Below are 23,819 nucleotides of genomic sequence, written 5' to 3' on the forward strand. Positions count from 1 at the left end.
TTGTAATCGCTCTCTCTGCCAAATAAACAAATAAAATCTAAAAAAAAAAGAAAAAGTTTGAAACATATGTCCAAGTCTCACCTTTAAAAAAAACAAAAACAGGGGTGCCTGGGTGGCTCAGTGGGTTGAACCTCTGCCTTCGGCTCAGGTCGTGGTCTCAGGGTCCTGGGATCAAGCCCCACATCGGGCTCTCTGCTCAGCGGGGAACCTGCTTCTCCCTCTCTCTCTGCCTGCCTCTCTGCCTACTTGTGATCTCTCTCTCTGTTAAAAAAAAAAAAAAAAAACAAGTTGAGAACCTCTTTAAAAAAAAAAAAAACTTCTCGGGGCGCCTGGGTGGCTCAGTGGGTTAAAGCCTCTGCCTTCGGCTCAGGTCATGATCTCAGGGTCCTGGGATCGAGCCCCGCATCGGGTTCTCTGCTCAGCGGGGAGCCTGCTTCCCTCTCTCTCTCTATGCCTGCCTCTCTGCCTACCTGTGATCTCTGCCTGTCAAATAAATAAAAAAATAAAATCTTTAAAAAAAAAAAACTTCTCTTTTTAAAGACTTTACTTATTTTTGAAAGAGAGAATGAGCATGATGAGGCACAGAGAGAGAGAACCTAAACTGGACACCTCACTGAGCATGGAGCCCAATGTAAGGCTCAATCTCACAACCCTGAGATCATGACCTGAGTCAAAACCAAGAGTGGGATGCTTAACTTACTGAGCCACCCAAGCACTCCAAAAAGTACATGTCTTTCTTGTTCTTTCACATCAGCTATCAAACTTTAAGATCTATCAGTGTCTCTAATTCCTTACCTTCCACTGTTTAAGCCAATGTAATCTAATCTCTGTTCCCATCATTCCACTTAAAGTTTGCTAAAACTATCTTTATTTCAAGTCACTAAATCCAGGAGACATTCTGGGGCACCTGGGTGGTTCAGTCTTTAAGCATCTACCTTTGGCTCAGGTCATGATCCCACAGTCCCGGAATTGAGCCCTGTGCATCCGGGCTCCCTGTTCAGCAGGAAGCCTGATTCTCCCTCTCCCACTCCCCCTGGTTGTGTTCCCTTTCTTGCTGCCTTTCTGTCAAATAAATAAAATCCATAAAAATATATAAATAAAAATAAAATAAAAAATAAATTTTTAAAAATGTAAAAATATATATAATAATTAATTAATTAAATCTTTTTTTTTTTAATCCAGGAGACATTTTTAGTCTTCATTCCTTACCTCTCAGTAGTATCTGACGCTGTTAACCATTCCCTCCTTGAAAATCCCTTTCCATGGACTTCTATCCATCACATTATTCTGGTTTTTCCTTATTCCTCTCCAATTCAACCAACTTATATATCCTTTATTGACTTATTCTTATCTCTCTAAATTTAGTTATTTTTTAAAGAATTTTTGTCCCCATTTAATCTGCCATGTTTCATCCCACTGAATTCTCAGCCCACATAAGATCATTTAAGTACCACTTCATTAGAAATGGGAAGGCCTTGGAGAGAAGCCAGGATGCGTTCAACCAAATATTCTATCATCTGTCGTCTGGCTTGATGAGGCCCACTTCCAATGTGAGGTGTCAGAGTGATGTTCTTCAACTTCAACAACGGATTATCTATTGGAAGGGGCCCTGAGTATGTCATGTCCAAAGTTGCCGCTTTAATAATCCCTGTCTGAGGCATTTCCACCAGGTCATTTTGATGGACTAATAGACATTTTCCAGTTTTTAAAGGATATGAATCAACAACCAGATGAAGAGACACAGAGGGAAAGTATGTGGAACTTCCATGCCCTCCCCAGGCATACCACTCTCCCCAACTTCCTAGCGTTCACAACCCAGAAGCTCCAAATTTAGTTCTTCATGGCCCAATCTTAGGCCCTTCTCTTATTGTACTTCTAGGTGGTATCGTCCACACCCTTAACTCCCAAATTCTCACCTTTAGCCTGAAGGGTTTTTCCAAAGATCCCCAAATCCTGATGACCAACTGCATCCTTGACATTCTATTTAAATTATCTCAAAGAGAGGCACCTGGGTGGCTCAGTTGTTAAGCACCTGCCTTCAGCTCAGGTCCTGATCCCAGTGTCCTGAGATCAAGCCCTGAATCGAGGTCGCTGCTCTGCAGGAAGCCTGCTTCTCCCCACTCCCACTCCCCCTGCCCGACCTCCCCTCTCTATGTCTCTTTCTCTCTGTCAAATAAATAAATAAGATCTTTTAAAAAATAAAATAAATAATCTCAAAGATACTGCAAATTTAATGTTAAAAAATATATATCCAAACTGGGGCGCCTGGGTGGCTCAGTGGGTTGGGCCTCTGTCTTCGGCTCAGATCATGATCCCAGGGTCCTGGGATCGAGCCCCACATCGGGCTCTCTGCTTGGCAGGGAGCCTGCTTCCCTTCCTCTCTCTCTGCCTGCCTCTCTGCCTCCTTGTAATCTCTGTCTGTAAAGAATAAATAAATAAAATTTAAAAAAAAATTTTTTAAAAATATATATCCAAACTTGCCTCTCCTTTAGCAAGCAACTAATGTACAATTAACTCTGTCTCATTACCAAATCCAAAAACATACCCCCAAATCTCATTCCATCACCAAGTCCTATCAACTTAGCCATCCAATACAATCTTCAAATATTTTCACATCTCTACTGCCTCGCTGAAGCTACCGTGACCCAATGCCTGGTCTATTATAATAATCACAGTGGTTTTCCCACACCCACTCCTGATTACAAGTACAGCCAGAATTGTTTTTGTTTAAAAATTAAAAACTGGGGTACCTGGGGGGCATACTTGGTTAAGCATCTGACTCCTGGTTTCAGTTCAGGTCATGATCTCAGGGTTGTGAGACAGAGCCCTGTGTGGGGCTCCAAGCTCAGCAGGGCATCTGCTTCAAATTCTCTCCCTCAATCTTCTCCTTCCCCCTTCCCCCTGCATGACCTCTCTCAAATAAATAAATCTTCAAAAAATTAAAATCTGTTCCTAAAAAAATTTTAAATCTTATCTTGTTTACCTCTGGTCAAATTCTTCATAATACTAAAACTACTTTTAAAAGAAAAACTAGGGCAGAAGATATTTAATTCAACTAGTATGTATCAAATGCCTATTATGTCAAGTGACATGCTAGGTTTGGGATTACAAAAAAGTGAAAAAATCCCAGTACTCACACTGAGGTGTGATCAAATACAAATTTGTAGGTTGAAAATCTACTATTTGTTTCAGAGCAGATAAAGACAGTAGGAAGTTCACACAAATGAACTGAATGAGTCCATTCAAGTAGGGCAAAATTAGGTAAGTACTACAAAGGAAGTATAAAGAACTCCAGACCTTCACAAGCTCATAACTAGAAAAAGTATCCACAAAGGGGATAATTTAACTGCACTTGGAAAGGTAAGAATGATTTTAATAAACAAAAGCAAGAGTTAAAAGGGCTACTACAGAATCTTAAAACTCTGTAACAAAAGAGACGTAAGAAAAATCAAAAGCAGCAAGAAAGGTCAGAGGCACTGGACTCAAAACCCACAATGGGATTTCAAAGTTTCACACGAGGTAACCTGGAACTGATTAGATTAAGATGAGGGGTCTACTTTAGCAAAGACAATAATCCTGCATAACCAAAACTGCTCTCAGTCTCTTTTCATCAATGTCACTCTCAGCACTCATACAAAAAGGTAGTAGCACTAACACTAGACAGTGGTAGCAATAAGATACAGTGACCTAACACATTTCAAACAAGAAAACAAAAGTTCATAAAAACATCAGTCCTGACACTAGAAAAGAAAGGGAATTTGAAGTGCTAGGTGTCCGCTGACAAATTATTCATGTTCTCTAAGCCTCAATTACCTTGTTTGTAAAACTTCAGTCCCTGGTAAGATGAAATGAGTTACACATTCAAAGTACCTAATACGTAAAAACCACAAAGTCAAATTTCAACAAACTATTTTTTTAGCCTTTCTATTCTCTTCTTCCTCTTCACTTCAAGCCCCTCACAGAGCTAATACGTCACTTCTCCATGCATTCATGTATGCAGCATTCATGCATTCAGCACATATTCACTGAGTACCCAGCGTCAGCTACTGTGCCAGGCACTGAGAAATACACAGTACCTTCCTAACAGTACTTGCAGTCTAAAGAAGAGACAACTGTGGGCGCCTGGGTGGCTCAGTTGGTTGAGCAACCTGCCTTGGGCTCAGGTCATGATCCTGGAGTCCCGGGATTAAGTCTATGGGGCTCCCTGCTCAGCGGGGAGTCTGCTTCTTCCTCTGACCTCTCCCCTCTCATGTTCTCTCATTCTCTCGCTCAAATAAATAAATAAAATCTTAAAAAAAAAAAAGGAAGAGACAACTGAATAATCACATGATTGAATAATCACACAAACAAATACAAAATTTACTACCATGGTAAGTATTACAGAGAGAAGATATACTGGCACCACAAAGAGAGAAAAGGAAGAGGAATGTAACAGCCTAAAAGATGTAGGAAGGCTTCCCTGAAAAGTAAATAGGAACCCACTGTTTTAAAGAGGGGAAGGAGACATAGACTTAAGTTGGTTTGTACTTCAAAAACAGCACTCTGGCAGCATAGCAGAGACAGGATGGAAAAGAAGACAAATAAATGTCAACAGAACAATTCCAAGGCAAGGCAAAAAATTACAGTAGCTCTAGACTGATGGTACTGGCAACAGAGAGATGTGGCTAGATAGGAGGTTACAGAGCACATATGTAGAGTGAGAAAGGTGTCAAGGACAAGTCTTTGGTTTCTGGATTCTGCAACTAGTCTGACAGTAGAACCAATCACTAAGGGAACATGAAAGGACTTGTGCAGTGAATGGAGGGGAAAAGGACATCAAGAGTTTGGTTTTAGGCTTAGGGATTTTAAAGCGCCTTTGAGGGGGCGCCTGGGTGGCTCAGTGGGTTAAAACCTCTGCCTTCAGCTCAGGTCATGATCCCGGGGTCCTGGGATCGAGCCCCACATCGGGCTCTCTGCTCAGCAGGGAGCCTGCTTCCCTTCCTCTCTCTCTGGCTGCCTCTCTGCCTACCTGTGATCTGTGTCTGTCAAATAAATAAATAAAAATCTTTAAAAAAAAAATAAATAAAGTGCCTTTGAGACATTCGAAGAAATGTTAGAGAAGCACTAAGTATTTAATATTCAGGTCTAAAACTCAGCAGAGATTGGGGTTGGATTTTCCTGCCAATAACATTAAAGTATTCTTGGCATTCCTAAGACCAAATAAAACAATGAATTAGAAAGATAATTCAAATCTTGGGGGCACCTCATGGCTCAGTCGATTAAGCGTCTGCCTTCGACTCAGGTCATGATCCCAGGGTCCTGGGATAAAGACCCACGCCTGCTTCTCCCCCTTCCTGCCACTCTCCCTGCTTGTTCATTCTCTCTGATAATTAAGTATTTTTTTTAAAAAAAGAAAAATTTAAATCTTTTTCTTCTTTTTTTTTTTTAAGATTTTATTTATTTATTTATTTATTTGACAGGCAGAGATCACAAGTAGGCAGAGAGGCAGGCAGAGAGAGAGGGGGAAGCAGGCTCCCCACTGAGCAGAGAGCCCGACGCGGGGCTCGATCCCAGAACCCTGGGATCATGACCCGAGCTGAAGGCAGAGGCTTAACCCACTGAGCCACCCAGGCGCCCCTAGAAGAATTTAAATCTTTGAGAATCAGTTACTGTTACTGATACTCTATTTCTGTCTGCACCTGACTCTCACTTTCTGTAAAAGTAAGGACATGAAAAAGAAAGGCAACAAGTAGAGAAAGAAAAATGTAATTAGCTCTGCCACTAACTGTGTAACCTAACACGAGGCTCTAACTTCGTTCTTCAGTTCCTTATCTGTAAAACTTAAAAAGTTGAGTAGGGGAGGCACCTGGGTGGCTCAGATGGTTAAACCTCTGCCTTCAGCTCAGGTCATGATCTCCAGGTCCTGGAACTGAGCCCCATCCGTGTTGGGCTCCCAGCTCAGTGGGGAGTCCGCTTCTCCCTCTCTCTCCTCTCCCCTTGCTTGTTTCTCTCTCTCTAATGAATAATTTTTTTTTAAAGATTTTATTTTATTATTTTTTTTTTTTGACAGACAGAGATCACAAGTAGGCAGACAGGCAGGCAGGGAGAGAGGCGGAAGCAGGCTCCCTGGTGAGCAGAGAGCCCGATGCAGGGCTCCATCCCAGGACCCTGGGATCATGACCCAAGCCGAAGGCAGAGGCTTCAACCCACTGAGCCACCCAGGCACCCCTCTAATGAATAATTTTTTTTTAAAAAATCTTAAAAAAAAAAAAAGTTGAGTAGGGAATGGAAATACAGATTTTGCAAGTTAAGAGAAACAAAACGTGTGTATATATGGAACAATATAAGAATGCTTTAAAAAGTCAAAAGCATCATAAACACATACTGCTCAAGACACTATTTCAATATATAGCAGGTATGTAAGAAAGACAAGCAGTTGTTTCAGTAGTATTTTAGTGCTAATCTTTCATTTTAATGAAAGTGCTAATTTTTCATTTTAGTAAAAATAAATAATCCACCCTTTGGGATGACTGCATAGAACTGTTTGATGCCCAAGGATACACTGCATCTGTATATATACATATAAATAATAACATTACTAAAATCGAGCGCTCGTAGGGTGTCTGAGTGTCTCAGTCGGTTAAGCTTCTGGCTCCAGCTCAGGCCGTGATCTCAGGGCCCTAGGGTTGAGCCCCAGGCTCAGCTGGGAGTCTGCTTATCTCTCTGCCCCTCCCCGTGCTTGTATGCACACACTCCTACTCTCTGGCAAATAAACAGTATCTTTTAAAAAGTAAAATAAAATAGGGTAGGCTGGGTGGCTCAAGCCATGATCCTGGAGTCCTGGGATGGGGTCCCACATCAGGCTCCCTGCTCACTAGAAAGCCTGCTTTTCCTTCTCCCTCTGCTGCTCCCCCTGCTTGTGCTCTCTCTCCCTCTGTCAAATAAATAAGTAAAAATCTTTAAAATAAAAAATAAAACAAAGCAATCTTTAACTTCCAGAAAATCAGCTAAGCATTTAAAAGTATAGTCCACCCCCAACAAGGTGAATTCTATAAGGCAAATACTATCACCCTATTTTACAGATAGGGGCAAAGTTAAAGAATTTGCACAAAGTCAATACCGAAGTCAGGATTTTCACAGAAGCAATTCCAGAGCCCAAGCTCTTTATCACTCATCACTGCACAGTATATTCCACCTAGCACCATTCCTTAAAATAAGGAGTTGCTCAATAAATATCTGCTATTGATAATCCTCAATCCTATTTTTTTCATAATTATGTGGTAGTTTTGTTAAGCCAATGTACAGGGCTTTGGGGTTAGAGAAATCAAGATTACAGGGAGGGGTTTATATAGAGAATCTGCAGATTTTGAAAAACTTACACACAACCGGTACCTGGTGCTTCCTCCCCACAAAAAAATGTTAGGATAAAGTAAAGGGAGAGCAAAACCCACAAGACTTACAGTAAAGTGACTATTTTTTATCTGGCACATATATGACTTTGAACAAGTTATGTAACTTCTCTGAGCCTATTTTTCAGTTACAAAAGGACACTACAGTACTAACCTCAGAACTTTTTTTTTTTTTTTTTAAGATTTATTCAGTGGGAAACAGAGAGTCTCAAGCAGACTCCCTGCTGAGCACAGAGCCAGGCACGGGACTCAATCTCACCACCCAGGATCATGGCCTGAGCCAAAACCAAGAGTCAGACACTTAACCAACTGAGCCACCCAGGCACCCCCCACAAAATGTTACTATGAGTATTAATTTCACTAGTGTGTGAGAAAATATTTTGTAAACCACTGAATGCTAGATTAACCATGGAGAAACATTTAATTTGCATTTTATAGTTTTTAAAACAGACCTGTTCTTGTCTTAGCCTAAGAGAAAAATTTCTTCTAACACTTGGCATCTTTTGAAAAACTAATAATTAATTCTAATACCAGTGTGGGGGGCGGGGGGACATAAATATTTGCTATTGATAACAGTAATAAAGTCAAGAAAAAGAGTGCCTTCAATATTGTGATTTTCAGTCAAAAGTGCTAAAGGATATACAGCCAAAAATTAGATGCCACCAAGATGTCCTATAGCAGGTGACCATTCAAGTAAACTGTGGGACATCCAGATGTACCACTGGATGTCCGTGGTACATCCAGATAATGGAATATTATTCAGTGCTATAAAGAAATGAACTCTGGGGCACCATGTGGCCCAGGCAGTTAAGGTTCCAGTCTGACTTTTGATTTTGGCTCAGATCGTGACCTCAGGATAGTGAGATCAAGTGCCTTATCAAGCTCCCAGCTCAGTGGAGCATCTCCCTTTCTCTCTGCCCCTCCCCCTGCCTGTGTATGCTTTCTCCCTCTCTAAAATAAATAAATTAAAAAAAAAAAAAAGAGCAATTAAGCCGTAAAAAGACATGGAAAAAAAAAACCTTAAATGCATATTACTAAGTAAAAGAAGCCAATGTGAAAAGCTACATACTCTATAATTCAAACTATATGACATTCTTAAAAAGGCAAAACTATGGAGAAGAGACACTAAAAAGCTCAGTGGTTGCCAGAAGCTTGGAGGAGGGAAAAATGAGCAGGTGGAGCACACAGGATTTTCAGGGCATGAAACTATTCTGTATAGTATTACACTGGTGGATATACATTATAAATTTGTCCAAACCCAAAAATTGTACAACACCAAGAATGAGCTCTAATGTTAACTATGGACTCTGGGTGATGATGTGTCAATGCAGGTTCCTCAGTTGTTAGAAATGTACCACTCTGATGGGGCACATTGATAATGTGTGGGAGCAAGGGGTATATGGAAAAAATCTCTGTATCTTCCACTCGATTTTGCTGTAAACAAACTACCAAAAAAGAAAAATAAAGCCTATTAAGACAAATACACCATCAAAAAAACCCCACGGTTGCCAAGGAGAAATGGAGAAGGGAGAGGAATAACAGGTGAAGCAAAGGAGATCTCTAGGGCAGTGAAACTATTCTGTTGGATACCATAATGACGGACAGGCATTTGTCAAAATCCACAGAACTGTTATTCCGCATTATGGTATCTCTATTCTTCAACACAAAAAGTGAGACCTAATATAAACTTGGACTTTTGTAATGTATCAGTATTAGCTCACAGTTGTTAACAAATGCACTAACAATAGGGAAACTGAAGAGGAGGAACTCTCTGTACTTTCTCTCAATTTTTCAGCAAACCTAAAACTGTTCTAAAATATAAAGTCTATTAATTTTTTTTAAATGCTGAGGAAATTGTAAGCTTGGAGCTACTGGGAAGCCAACTTTGCCCTCATGAGAATAAAGCCTGACTGAAAATGAGGCCCACAAAGGAAAGCAGTAGAGAGCCAGTAAACAAACAGGAAAAATAGTGCCCAGATGTCGAGTGAGTTCCTAGCTCCAATTAGGTTAGAGGCCAGCTGCACATAGGACTTATCAAAATTAAAGGAACCTATTAAGTCTCATTTTTGCTTTTTAAAAAGTGCATATGATGCTACAATATACATGTTAGTCATCTTTTGCATACCATTTTTATAAGAGCTAGAGTCACTGCTCACAGAAAACCATCAAAGTTAACGGATTTACTTGTAGACTTCACCAAAAAGTTGACATGAGAGCAATCTGCATTGCCCTCGCCTTTGCTTCTCAGCATCAGAAAACTAGTGCCTGTAAGCACTACTGCTGAGGACTATTAGATACAGCATAAAACTCAACCATGAATCAGCCAAGATCTCAATGTTTTAAAAACATTCAAGGGTTATTTTATTTTCAAAAATTTATTTATTGGGGGCAACTGGGTGGCTCAGTCAGTTAACGGTCTACTTCGGCTCAGACATGATCCCTGAGTCCCAGGATCAAGCCCCACACTGGGCTCCCTGCTCAGTGGGGAATCAGCTTCTCCCCCTGCCCTCACGCTGCTCATGCTCTCTCCGTCTCTGGCTCTCTCAAATAAAAAGATATTTAAATATTTAATACATATATATTATAAATATAATATATAAATGTATATATCAAATAAAAAGATACTTAAATATTTAATATAAATAATTTAAATATTAAATTTTAACATTTAAAATAAATAAATAAAGATTTATTAATTTGTGAGAGAGTACATGCATATGTGGGGGAGGAACAGAGGGAGAGAATCCCAAGCAGACTTCCTGCTGAACAGAAAGCCCAACTCAATGTGCTCTCTCTCCACCCATGAGATTAGATCATGACCTAAGCTGAAATTACAGGAGTTGGATGCCCAACTGACAGAGCCTCCCACGCACCCCTCAAGGAATATTTTAAAAAGCAAAAAAAGGGGCGCCTGAGTGGCTCAGTGGGTTGAGCCTCTGCCTTCGGCTCAGGTCATGATCTCAGGGTCCTCAGATCGAGTCCCGCATCGGGCTCTCTGCTTTGCAGGGAGCCTGCTTCCTCCTGTCTCTCTGCCTGCCTCTCTGCCTACTTGTGATTTCTCTCTGTCAAATAAATAAATAAAAGTCTTTAAAAAAAAAAAATAGGCGATTTCAACTGAAAAGCCTACTAAAAGAATGCTTCCGTTGCTATTTTTAAAAACAAACTGATGACTGTTTTATTGACTATTTGCAGGCTTTTTACAAAGCTACAATTTAAAAAGATACACACAGTAAGTGGTCTATCCACACTGACAACTATCTAAACAATTCCATTTAGGTTTCCAGAACATTTTAATTATTTTTATTAATTATTGCTCATAGTTAACCTGAAATATATAATCCTCATTTCTAAGAAAAGAATATGTAGGTCAATGGCCAAGATATATTTAGATAGACTTAGATAGATATATTTAGAACACTTTCTGAATTTCCAACCTGTTTCTTAACCTAAGACACACAAGTAGCCTCCTTTAATCAAAATGAAAATTCTGAACATCTGGATCTTTACAAAAGATCATTTCGGTTATACATTTTAAAGATACGGCTTTCGTCAGACTCCTTTAAAATAAGTTTTTCTAATGTATTTGAGGTTTGATATTAAAAATTCAGATTTTGCCCATAAATATACAATAACTCCTCTGTGTGAATCAAGGCACATCTACACAAAAAGAAGGTAAACAAGACTGCTCCTTGCTTAGACCTACAGTTTCTTCAGAAAGGCCTACAAGGCATGTACTGCTCAAGTCTCACTTCAGCATCGTTTTGCTTCATTAGGCTCCAAATTCTTCAACATGCTAAGATCTTTTCTGATTCAGGAGATTCTGCCCTTGCTGTTCCCACTACGAGGAAAGGTAGTTGCTATTTTGAAATCTGGCTTGCTCTTGTATTTAAGATCTCAATTCAAACCCACTTTTAAAAGGCCTTCCTTAAATACACTAAAATACCTCCTTTCTCACCCATATCCCCATTATTCTCCATTTTTTAAAAGGAGACTAAAATTACCTTGCTCATTTGTGTTTACAGTTTATTGTCTGTCTGCTTCATAGAATATAAGATATAAGAGGGCAGGGAATCTGTCGCATTGATTACTGTATCTGCAGCATTTAGAAAAATACCCAAAACCTGCCAGACACTTAATATTTGTTGAACAACATATATTTATACAGTACTTATGAAGCAAAAGATATTTTGCTAGGGCCCGTGGATATCATTTTTTAAAAATAAGTTTCATTAAAATAGAATCTTAAGGACATTTTGCTATTTCAAACACTGGCTTTCAAAATCTCTTATTTTTTTAATAATTTCCCAACCATTTAAAAATTTTAAGGACAAACTCTGCTACAAGTGCAGTTACCCTTTACTTCAGCACTAACTTTATCTATAAATAAGCTACATATCAGCTAAACACACGCCTTTTAGACATATACAATAATGATAAAGGCTTAAGTAACAATTTTTTTTTCAATCGCAGCTATAGGAAACGCAAATGACATGCGATTTTTTCCTTGCTTCAATCTATGGCTCAATTAATATAAGCTATTAATGTTTAAATACTAAGCTACTTCATTATTCAGTTTCACCCACAATTATACAAGAATACATGTTTTGTGGGGCACCTGGCTGGTTCAGCTGGAAAAATGGGCAACTCTTTTTTTCTTTCTTTTCAAGATATTACTTTTTGACAGAGAGAGGGGGCACTCAAAAAGGGGGAGCGGCAAGCAGAGGGAGGAGAAGCAGGCTCCCCACTAAGCAAGGAACCCAATGCAGCGCTCAATCCCAGAACCCTGCATCATGATCTGAGCCAAAGGCAGATGCTTAACCAACTGAGCCACCCAGGTGCCCTGAGTGTTCAACTTTTTATCTTGGGATCATGGGTTCAAGTCCCACATTGGCAGTGGAGATTACTTTAAAAAAAAAAAAAAAAAAAAAAACTTGAACCAAAAAGAAATTTTTTGTATAAATCAAAATATATCTACATTTTACACTTAAGAAGGTAAACAAGCGGGGCGCCTGGGTGGCTCAGCGGGTTAAAGCCGCTGCCTTCAGCTCGGGTCATGATCCCAGGGTTCTGGGATCGAGCCCCACATCGGGCTCTCTGCTCAGCAGGGAGCCTGCTTCCTCCCTTCTCCCTCTGCCTGCCTCTCTGCCTACTTGTGATCTCTGTGTCAAATAAATAAATAAAATCTTTAAAAAAAAAAAAAGGTAAACAAGGATACTCCTTTGATAACTTTCCCTAAAAACAAATATCCATTGTTTTTATTCACTTTATAGAAACCACACAACCACCACCTCTTTGATATCTTTATATCTGAAAAAAGCAGTGTACTTTTCCATACTGCACTTACTTAAAACCATGCCCAAGGCATATACAATTTAATCAATAAAAGGAAAAACTATGCCAGGGTACTTGGGTGGCTCAGTTGGTTAAGCATCTGCCTTCAGCTCAGGTCATGATCTCAGGGTCCTGGGATCGAGCCCTACATCAGACTCTCTGCTCAGTAGGGAGTCTGCTTCTCCCTCTGTGCTCTCCCTCTCTCTCTATTAAATAAAAATAAAATCTTTTTAAGAAAGTAAGTAAAAACTATGCCATATAAAGGAGGGAAGGAGTTATTAAGCAAGGGAAGTGCAGTCCAAATAGCCTCACAGCAGTCTAAGCAAATTTTTTAAAGTTATTGTTTTAATTGGTTTAACTTTGAAATCCAAAAATTGTTATCTGGCTTATAGTTTAAATATTCAGTTACATGTATTTGTTCAGGTTTTTGTTTGGGGGTTTTTTAAGGACTTTTTATTTTGGGGGACAAACAAGTGGCTCAGTTGATTAAGCATCAAACTCTTGATTTTAGCTCAGGTCATGATCTCAGGGCTATGAGATCAAGACCCACAGGGGGTTCCACACCATGCAAGGAGCCTGCTTAAGGTTTTCTCTCTCCCTCTCCCTCTGTCCCTTCTCCCCTTAAAAAAAATAAAAGAGGCTGTTCTATTTAAAAAAATATTTTCAAGTATAATCTCTATACCCAACATGGGGCTCTAACTTACAGCACTGAGATCAAGGCACACGCTCTACTGACTGAGCCAGCCAGGCACCCCTCAACTATACATTTATTACTGAATCTATGATTCAAAAATGATGCACTCTCCTAGCAATAAAATTAAAAGCAACTGGACTACTTCTACACTGCTATAAAACCCTTCTTATATGAATGGACCTTAAAAACAAAAAAAAAAACCATGAGACCACCGCCAACAATGTAGCTTAACTCTGAGAGAGTAGAAATTTCTGCCTCCAAGAGTTACTTGCATGTTCTTGAATATGCTTGCAATTCTTGCATAGCTTGCATCTTCTACTGATTCACTTGCAGTAGTAATAACTTTCCTAATAATTGGGACCAAGGTTAAAAAAAAAATTCCATGACAATTATGGGTCTTTAAAACCACTTTCTAAGTTCTTTACCTAACTTTGCCTACCCTATACCCAAAAACTTAAAAGGCCCAAGTTAAGGTGTTTTGAAGTTTTGCATGGTTTTACTTTTTAAAATATAAACATGAACCGAGGACAGAGACCAAGAGACAAACTGCAACCCAAGAAGATAACACTAGAATGAAGCAGGGCTTTCAAACAGCTTTATAAGCCTACTTCCTGCTGGTGTGGGCAACTGTCAAAGATTATGAAGTGACTCTACAGTGTCAGACAAGTTGGATACAGATAATATGACAAACTAACAGTGAGAGAGAATCACAATATAAATAATCATCCAAAAAAAATTAGCACCTAATAAATTACCTGATTTTTCTGACTGTGGCACATAACACATACACTGCTATAAGGGTGATTTTTAAAGCAAACAAACACACACAGCAATGACAGAAAATTTAAGCCCAAGAAATTAAGAGTTAACCTTAAACACGGGGGAGGAGGGAAACAGCACAATATGAAGAAAGTAATAAAAAGAAACCAGTCACTTATGCAAATGTTTTTACTCACCCCCTCCAGCCCCATTATATTGCAATCTCCTCTGAAAACAGGGATTACGTTGTTTTCAGTTCATTCACAGTTCCTAATACTTAATGGTCTTTTCCCCTATATACAATATTTAAAGCTTTGTCAAACTGAACTGAATCATTTTTAAAAATCACCAAGACCACTAATGAAACCCCTTGTTTGCTTAATAAAACTATCAATTTGCATATAAAAATATTTTCCATTACATAAAGTCAACATGATTTCTGACAATGTAACTCTCCTTTCCACATAAAACGTAAGACAGGGGCACCTGGGTGGCTCAGTCATTAACCGTCTGCCTTCAGCTCAGGGGATGATCCCAGAGTCATCCAGTCCTCATCGGGCTCCCCACTCAGTAGGAGACCTGTTCTCCTCCCATTCCCTCTGGTTGTGTTCCCTCTCTTGCTGTCTCTCTCTCTCTGCCAAATAAATAAATAAATAAATAAATAAATAAAATCTTTAAAAAAAAAAAAAAAACCCTAACACAAAAACGGACACCACTGCTAATAACCTGGTATTTTTCCTTAATTACAATACCATATATAAATGTTTGTGAACTTATGCATAAAGATGCAAAAATCAGACACAACTAAATTTCTTAGGCAACATAACACAAGGTAAAAGTAGAATTATCTTACTACAAATCAAAACAAAGCCCCCAGTTCTAGGAAGAGAATCCACTATGTCTTTAACAGTGACGTTGCCAAATCTTTTGAAATAGAAAAATTAACCTTTTTTCTAATTTTTATATATGCACACTTCATTTTTTAAAATTTTTTTAAAGATTTTATTTCTTTTGAGATAGGGCACATGAGCACGACTGGGGGTGATGGACAGAGGGAGAAACAGACTTCCCCACTGAGCAGGGAGCCCAATGCAGGACTCAATCCCAGTACCCTGGAATCATGACCTGAGCCAACTGCAGACGCTTAACTGACTGAGCCACCCAGGTGCCCACTAACCTACTTTAATAACAACAGTACTCTTACCTTAGTAAGCACCAATATCTCAAAACAAATTTTGCTCCCAAAGAACTTCTTTTGATTACTTGTTGTATTTGGGGTTAGTTTTTTCACTAAGAAGTTGTAGGTAGCATGGATAATATGTACAGTCCAGGAACCAAAGATCAGGACTGAAATAAAACCACTACAATATAACGATGTAGCGGAAACAGCCCTCTTCTCCACAGAAACTCATCCCTTCCCTTAGCTCTCAAAAGGAAGAGGTTGAAGAGGCTATAAACAAGGTACAGTATAAAAGCCTCAGAAATGAGAATGATGAAAGGCATTCAGAGTGAGGAATTAGGAGTAATTAAGTGCAGCTCAGCAATGAGTGTCAACAGCTGCAAACACCACAGAGAACTAAACATTCTGTGCCTCCTGATACAACTACTCAACATGATCTAACAAGGTATATTTTTGCCCCTTCAAAGAAAAAGGAGAGAAACAATATACATTACAGGGGTGCTTGGGTGGCTCAGTTGGTTAAATGTCTGCCTTGGGACTGGGTCATGATCCCAAGGTCCTGCGATGGAGCCCCATATCGGCTTCCCTGCTCAGTGAGGAGTCTGCTTCTCCCTCTCCCACTCTCCCTGCTTGTGCGTGCGCTCCCGCTCTTGCACTCTCTGTCAAATAAATAAAATCTTAAAATACACACACACACACACACACACACACACACACACAGTATAAAAACTGAATCTGATCAAGCCTCTAAACCTAATACCAAATAACAAGAGACCGAGGGACAGATGAACATGTTTAAAACCACCATAGAAATGTAACTGACAAATTCAAATGGGGAAAACCTTTCTTCAAGTTATTTGCCAGGGAAAAAAATGTAGGGGGAACCTTTAGGTTACCAAACAATATACAGACCTTTTTGACTCAGTCTGAATATAAAAATGCATTTATGAGACAACAGAGCAATGTGAACACTAAATATCATATGATAGTAAGAAATTATTGCTAATTATCTTCAGTGTGGTAATAGTTATTTGGGTCTTTTCCTTCATGAGTGAAGTTGACTAAGAAACTGAAGTGCTAAAAATTGGAGTACAGAAAAGAAACATTAAAAATTAATGCAGCTGAATGGATTTGGCCCACCTAGACTGAAATATAAATTGTAACACTGCAACCATGGGAAGACAGCAGCTCTGCTTGCTTGCCAGCCAACCTTCCTCCACTGATACAACCTCTATAAATAGGCCAAGAGTGATAATGGCTGCTCAAATCACTTCATGTTGCAGATACCACCACTAATGACATGCAACTGGCCCAGCCCCAGGCTGTGAATAAACCAGCATCAAGAGCCAAGGAAGTTACCACATGCAAAGAATGCACCATGGCTGATATGAGACCCTCTAAGTACTCAAAAGCACTATCAGTGTAAATCAAGAATACTTTAAAACCCATGTTCCAGATTTCCTCCAAGATCTCTGCTCTGGCCATTTCTATCTCCCTCAAAATACAGTACACATAAAGATGGGATAAAGATGGGTCATCATATGCCAGGACCTGAGGTCCCCTAGATAAATGGTGCCAAAAACTTAACATAGCAATTACTTGATGGACTACAGTGGAATAAACTAATGGGAAACCCTTGATAAAGCGCTGATGTAAGAATAAATGATGCTTCTATGCTAGGTTAAAACTAGGGCAGACAGAATACCACTTAAAATCTTAACCACATGAGGTTTTTGTTCTTAATACAGAAAGGAAAACAGTCCTGTTTTCCCAGAGTTTTAGTCCACACCCAATTTCCCTATCCCCAACAATACCTTTCTCTAATTATAAGGCACCTAGCAAAATGCTGACTCAGAACATCATAAAAGTTGTTGTTGTTGTTGTTGTTTCTTTAAACCAGACAACTCAGTATAAAATATCTTCTGGACACTTCAGTCAGTATCTTGTTTCCCAAATGTTTATCATGCTAATGAAAACTTAAAATTCTAGATTACCTAAGCACAAGCCTAGTTTATCCAAAGTCTTAGGAATGACTGCTATAAATTTTTAAAGATTTAATTTTGTTGCTCTTTGAACAATCAAAACTAATTTACTAATACATGGACTTGAATTCCAGGCAGAGGAAAAAGTATTTTGTAAATGAACTGGCAGTACAAAAAAGAACACTCAAGTCTCCAATCATTTTCTTTCACATTTAGAGACCTATTTAGGAAAAACGTCATTCTCCAATACCGTATTTAAAATGATTTTATAAAGGAAAAGACTAACTCCATCCTACACTTCGCTATACATTTTTCTACTATAGCCTACTTTTCTTCACATTTTAGGACAGGAAAGAAACTTGAAGGTCATCTGGCTCACTAGATTTGAGTACCTTATGCAGAAATTTTCTTTCATCTTTCTACCCATCCCCAACTGGCACCTAAGTACTCAGTAAATGGGCTTCTGATTTAAAAAGGTATAAACACCCCCACAAACAAACATGGCAGTTATGTGGTAGGTTTCCACTTTTAATTAATCTTAACTAGAAAATACCCATCCAGGTTGTTTCAAAATTGAATCAAGTCAAATTAATAACTTGGGGTTTATACCATCTGTCTTTTGGCTATTAAGTGACAGAATCGGAGGTCCCTGTTTTGAATGAAGACATGAGAGAGAACAGAAACAAAACTTAAAATGAACACTATAAAGCCACAAATCCTAAACAAGACAATCATCAAATCTGAGTCATACTGGTTTTCTGTTATTTTTAAAACACGTTTAGTATTATCATCTGTTACTAATGTGTTATGAAAAGTATGTTTAATATATACAACACACATTTCCTCCCTTAGCCCAGAAATACAGAAGGAATATAAAATACTTTTTAGTTTCACCCTGCTCCTTCCTTTTACCACAAGGACTTGTAGGCTGAGTGTGAAAACTGACTGAACATCAATCTCACTTGTGCTGAGAGGCTGCCCACACAGAAGCAGAAAACACTGTTTATTTCCCTACCATGAGCCCCGAAAGAGTAAGAAAGGTAGGTACAACTTAAAGATAAACCCTTAAAAAAAAAAAAAAAAATAAACCCTAAAAGGATTCAGAAAAGTTTCATGTCAACAAATTTATATTTAAAACTGGAATTTAAAACCTAAAGAAAACTAACTATCAAATTAGTCTGACAAATAAGAATCAAACCCAAAATAAAAAAGAAAACCAGTGGAGCACCTGGATGGCTCAGTTGATTGAGCGTCTGACTCTTGATTTCAGGTCTGGTCATGATCTCAGGGTCCTGGGTCCTGGGACTGAGCTCAGCATAAGGCTCCACACTGAGTATAATAGAACCTACTTAAAATTCTCTCTCCTCTTCTCCCTCTGCTCCTTTCCACTCACTCACTCGCTTGCTCACTCTAAAATCATAATAATAGGGGCGCCTGGGTGGCTCAGTGGGTTAGGGCTCTGCCTTCGGCTCAGGCCATGATCACAGGGTCCTGGGATCAAGTCCCGTATCGGGCTCTCTGCTCGGTGGAGAGCCTGCTTCCCCCTCTCTCTCTGCCTGCCTCTCTGCCTACTTGTGATTTCTCTCTCTGTGTGTCAAAATAAATGAATAAAATCTTTAAATAATAATAATAATAATAATAATAATAATAGAAGAAGTAAACCAGTAACATTTCTACTCATTGAACATAAGGATGAAGAAAATTTTTCAAAAGGAATGCCTATCATATCCTTCATATTCCACCTAAGCTTTTTTCCCCCTAAAAGGAAAAAAAAACACTTTAGCAGACTAAGGTACCTTCACAACCTATCCCTTTGTGAACTCAATGCACTGGCCACACTTAACCAGTCAAGACTGATACTCATGACTCTGGGTAAGCAGTTACCTAGGCTGGAATGGCCACCTGGAAACTCACCTTAAACTCAGTTTTAAATGTTTAAGTTCTTTTAGCATCAGGACCTTGTCAGTCCTTTTCACCAGTATATCTCTAGCAACTAGAGCATTAGCGACACACAGTATGCAATCAATAAATTAGTGTTGTAAAAATAAAGAGGTTCTACCTGAATGTGTTGTCCTCCGTTTGCTCAAAGTTTTCAACAGCTCTTCCCCAATTATTGATATGTCTATTTCATTTTTACTATAGCTAAGAAAATTTATTTCTTTCCTAAAATAATACATAATAGATTCTTTCCTAAAATAATACAGAATACCATAATCAGTATGGTTCAAAAGAAAACACATTAATAGCACATTTTGAGGGGCACCTGGCTGGCTCAATCCATAGCGCATATGACTCTTGATCTTGGGATTGTGCGTCTGAACCCATTAGGTGTAGTATTTACTTAAAAAATAAAAATTTTGTAAAAGTAGCAGGCTGCCTGGGTGGCTCAGTTGGTCAAGCAACTGCCTTCGGCTCAGGTCATGATCCCAGAGTTCCAGGATCAAGTCCCACATCAGGCTCCCAGCTCCATAGGGAGTCTGCTTCTCCCTCTGACCTTCTCTCCTCTCATTCCCTCTCTCACTCTCTCTTTCTCTCAAATTTAAAAAAAAAATTTTTAAAGTAGCACATTTTTGGGATGCCTGGGTGGCTCAATCAGTTAAGTGTTTGCCTTTAGTTCAGGTCCTAGGATCCAGCCTGGCATGGGCTTCCTGCCCAGCCGGGAGTCCGCTTCTCCCTCTGCCCCTCCTGCTGCTCACGGTGTGGGCACGCGCACACACACTCGCGTTCTCTCTCTCCCTCTCTCTGTCAAATAAATAAATAAATAATTTTTTTAAAGGTAGAACATTTTTAATGTTTTACAGGAAGGTCTAAGATGATACACCGAAATTACACAGGGTTTGAGTCTCTAATATATACCAGTACCAAACTTTAAAAGAAAGATAAAAACAAAACCATTCTAACTGCACATACATCGAGTTTACTCATGTAGATGTCAGAACAAAACTCTTAAGATTGAAGATCCCAGCAAAACAACTCCTTGAATAATGAGTTTACAAGTTACACAAGCCTGGAGAAGTTACTAGTCATATAGTAATGAGACTTAAGGTACCAACGTCACTTACAAAATAAAATCTTTGAAGGACATATACTAAGCACTCAGTTCCAAAAGAACTGCATTAAATTAAAATTTAAGCTGAATTTATTTTTAATATACAGATCTTGGATTAATCACAAAGAGTACAAGACAAAGAGTATTAGGACACTTTCATAAATGCACTTAAGAGTAAATATAAACTAAATTAGTGAGTAATGTAACAACTACACTGTGAACTTAATATGAAGCTAGCACTGAGGAAAGTCTCCAGCTCCACTCCTTTTTCACAAAAAGATGTCAGAAAAAATTTTTTCATTAAGAAATCATTTAGCTGGGGGTGCCTGGGTGGGCTCAGTGGGTTAAAGCCCCTGCCTTAGGCTCAGGTCATGATCCCAGCATCCTGGGATCGAGCCCCGCATCAGGCTCTCTGCTCGGCGGGGAGCCTGCTTCCCCCTCTCTCTCTGCCTGCCTCTCTGCCTACTTGTGATCTCTGTCATATAAACTTAAAAAAAAATTTTTTTTAAACAGAAAGAAATCATTTAGCTAATGCTTTAGGCATAATTACCTTGAAGTTTCTCTCTGCCTTTTATATTGCACACACCTATACTGAAGCTTTTTTTTTTAAGATTTTATTTATTCATTTGACAGGGAAAGACATGAGAGAGGGAACACAACCAGGGGGAGTGGGAGAAGGAGCAGCAAGCTTCCCGCGGAACAGGGAGCCCAATATGGGGCTCGATCCATCAGGACCTGAGCCAAAGGCAGACGGTTAACAACTGAGCTACCCAGGCACCCCACTTATTTTGAAGTTTGTATCTACAAAGTGTTATTATGAAAAATAAACATGGTTTGAAGTTTTAAGAGTACAGTGATAGTGAAAAGCACTCTGATTTAAAAATGGCTAAAAATATTTTTATTTCTCAATGGAACTGTATGAAATTTCAATAAGATTCTTTTTAAAGCAGCATAGGTCATTGCAGTAAATTCCATCTTAGTTTCCTAAATTAAAACTTAACTCAATTTTATATTTACTGAGCACCTACTGTGCATAAAGCACTAAATGAAGCATCGTATTGGCCAGATTAGACAGCCAAAATATTACACTTCCCACTAACAAACGGTTAGCGCTGTGACTCCTCAGGACATCAGGTAATAACTATCAATCGTAAGCCTCTAAAAATGCTTGTTAAACCAAAAGGCAATGCTCTTACTGGAGGAATCCAGATTGCCTGCATCAGCAAAACTACATTAGAAAGTTAATAGCCTCCATCCTTAAAATATCCCAGGAGAAGAAAGGAAGTGATTCAAACTGTTAGCATGTGCCCAACGACACTACACAATAATAGCCTAAGCAAAACTGCCAGATGTATTTGTAATTAAGAGGTCCAACCTTGACAAAGCATCATCAGTGGGATTTTCATCCTACTGGGTGGATGGACTCAGAAAGCAAAAGCTCAGTCAAGAAATGAAAAGCACATCTAAGCATAAACTGCTCGGGTGGTTCGATCTGAAAGAACAAGTAGAGAGAGAGGTTCATTCGTTCAACCTGCGAGCCTCTATTCTGCGACAGCGGAGAGGAGGACTTAAAAGAGAGAATGAATGACCTGCGGTTTCTCGTGGGAGCTGCGGCCCCAACAATAAACTGAGGTCGGTGCTGTAAGAAATAAGTTACAAAGCATAAAGTGCTACTGGGGAGAAGTGAAAACTCCCCGGGAAGAGTCAAAGAAGACAATGATCTTTAACTTGGGGCCCGTCAGTTTACATCTGCGCCTATTTTCTACATAAAGTTGACAAACTCTCCGGAAGAGGTCAATTTTGAAGGCTGACACATCCCTCCCATCGACTGGCGGCGTCTGCCGACCGAAGGTGGTGGAAGCACCGAGAGGCAGGCGGCGCCAGCCAAAGGAAGCCTTTTCTCCCTCCTCCTAGGCCCCGGCAACCGCGGCGCTGGGGCGGACGCCCGGGCTCCCGGGAGCAGTGGCAGGTGTCGGCGCCAGATCCCGGCTCGCGGAGCTGGCAGAGTTGGCAGGGCTGCTGCCGCCGCTTCTCCCGCGGGCCGGGGCGCCGGAAAGTTGCACGAAGACAACTCCAGGGCCGAAAAGCCGCTCCCCCGCGCGGCCCGCGGGCAGCGGCACCACCAGCCTCCTCTCAGCCCCCGGAGAGAGGGACCCGCGGCCCGGGGAAGGGGAGAGGGAGCTCGGCCCGCCAGCTCGCCCGGCCGGGAGGACCTAAGGGTCACCGGCGGGCGGACGAGCAAGGCGTTCAGCGATTACACTCTTGTCGGGGGGCCCCACCCGGGCCGTGCCTCCCTCCAAGTCCGGGCGCGAACACTCTGCGCCCGCCGGCCGGGCCCGTCACGACCCCGGAGCCCGGGCGCCGCAGAGCCTACACCCGCGGCCCGTACCCCTCCGACCCAACCCGACCCCTCCCGAGGACGCAGCCGGGCCCCAGCCCTGCGCACCTTCCCGGCTCACCTGAGTTCCGCGGCAGCTCTGCACCTCCTCGCCCGCTCCGCGCGCCCCGTCGGGGCACGGACCGACCCCCCGGCCGGGACTCCCCCGGCCGCGGTGACTCGGGACGCGACGGCCACCGCCGCCTTCTCTTCCTCAGCAGAAGCCCCAGCGGCGAGCAGAGGGTCGCGGTCAAAGCCCTGCCGAAGCTAAAGCGAATTTCGCCACCTCCACAGCCTTCACCACCAAGTCCCTTCACTCGTCCGCGCCGCCCGGAGAAAATGTCACCAGAGGCCGTTCCGCTCGGCGCCTCACTTCCGCCCGGAACCACAGAGCCCGCACGGGTCGGCTAGAGCGGCCGCTGCGGCGGCAGCCTCCAGGGACTGGAGCGGGAAGCCAAGGGAAAGCCAGAGCGCGCCATCTGGCGGAAAGGAATCCGCGCTCCTCCCGCTGCAGAGCGCCTGGCGCGCGGGCACCAGCTTCCCGGGCTTCTTTCCCGCGCTCATCCGTCTAATCAGGGAGCTCCCTTCCAGAAATATCCTTCCCAGAGGACTGGAAATCAGTCAGTGCAAGCCAAGGACAATGCCCAAGAGAAGGACAATACTCCCTTTTCCGCGCGCTTCTCAGTACTCACCTCTTCTGATCCCTTCCCGAATGAAGCTCGTAGTGTCCGAATCCTTGAGTGACTCCAGCAAGAAGTCCGCTGTCTTCTCTCCCCACTTTTTCGCGGATGTCGACAGCTCGGCCTGAGGAGACTGCGCTGTGCTCGTCTTGCAGTGGCAGCAGCATCCCGTTCAAGTTTCTGGTGGGTTACCTTGCCGGCCTGGCCGATAGACCGCCACCTACTGGTGAGACAGGGTCCACCGGGAGAGCCCGCTCCGCCCCTACGCGCGTTGCAGACGCCCCAAATTCCACCTCTGCAGAGTCACTCCTCTCATTTGCACTTCACCGTGGGAAGGGGGACGCGCCCGGGTGCTCTGAGTTCTCGAGGCCCTTCCTTC

At 41.2% G+C, this 23,819-nt stretch overlaps 1 protein-coding gene across 3 annotated transcripts in view; it reads right to left on the reverse strand.

The window, feature by feature from the left end:
• ARK2N (arkadia (RNF111) N-terminal like PKA signaling regulator 2N) overlaps positions 1-23,627 on the reverse strand; it is an 87,887-nt gene extending 64,260 nt beyond the window's left edge. For 2 of the 3 annotated variants that reach the window (XM_080821876.1, XM_080821878.1), the window contains exon 1: positions 22,843-23,156. The gene's annotated coding sequence lies outside the window, so the exon portion shown is untranslated. Of the gene's footprint in view, positions 1-22,842; positions 23,157-23,452 lie in introns of those variants that run through there. The other variant, XM_080821877.1, reaches the window with a different exon arrangement.
• Positions 23,628-23,819: the final 192 nt, after the last annotated feature.

This window comes from Martes martes (assembly GCF_963455335.1).
Source record: "Martes martes genome assembly, chromosome: 13".
Taxonomy (NCBI): Eukaryota; Metazoa; Chordata; class Mammalia; order Carnivora; family Mustelidae; genus Martes; species Martes martes.